We start from the raw sequence: 629 nt of genomic DNA on the forward strand, positions 1-629 counted from the left end.
TCTGCTGGCCCTGGTGGGGCTGGGGGGAGAGCTGGGGGCAGGGGGGCTGGGCGTGGCTCCCGGGCCCAGAGACCGCGGTGGCAGAGCGCCCCAGGGCCGCCTGATGCCCGAGTGCCAAGGGCAGAGAGTTCTAGAGAAACACACCGCCCTCACCCCCAGGACCTGGCGCTGTGACCTAGGGGTCTGAGCAGATGTGAAGATGGTGACGAGAACGTCATGTGGGGGCAGGGAGGGACCCCCTGAGGCCCCGCGGGAGCACCGCCCTGCAGGGCACAGAGTATAAACACTCAGCTGCCAGGGGAGACCGCAGGGATTTAGGGCACAAACAGCTTTTAGGGGGAGGGGGGAGGGGCCGCTCAGGCGCGAGGCACTCAGCAGGGCTGGAGGGAGGTGGGGGCTCGGAGAAGCAGGGGGAGTCAGGGAGGACAGAGGGCAGGGGGGCTGCAGAGAGGGCAACACGCAGAAGTGTGAGCCGGATTCGGCCCAGAGCCGCCGGGGCTGGGAGGCCCCCTTCTGCCCCTTCCCTGCAGGCCTGGGTGTTGTTCTGAGCCCCGCAGCATCCAGGCCAGCGGCCGCTGTCGGGGAGGGGCCGGGGGCGGGGGTCCTGGCTGCTCCCACCAGGCGGGAGG

General features: G+C 70.3%; 1 protein-coding gene across 4 annotated transcripts in view; it reads right to left on the reverse strand.

The window, feature by feature from the left end:
* The window catches only part of GALNT9 (polypeptide N-acetylgalactosaminyltransferase 9), a 34,096-nt gene that overhangs the window by 848 nt on the left and 32,619 nt on the right, over nt 1-629 (reverse strand). The window lies entirely within an intron of this gene.

This window comes from Crocuta crocuta, unplaced genomic scaffold (genome assembly GCF_008692635.1).
Source record: "Crocuta crocuta isolate KB4526 unplaced genomic scaffold, BGI_CrCroc_1.0 scaffold114, whole genome shotgun sequence".
Classification (NCBI taxonomy): domain Eukaryota; kingdom Metazoa; phylum Chordata; class Mammalia; order Carnivora; family Hyaenidae; genus Crocuta; species Crocuta crocuta.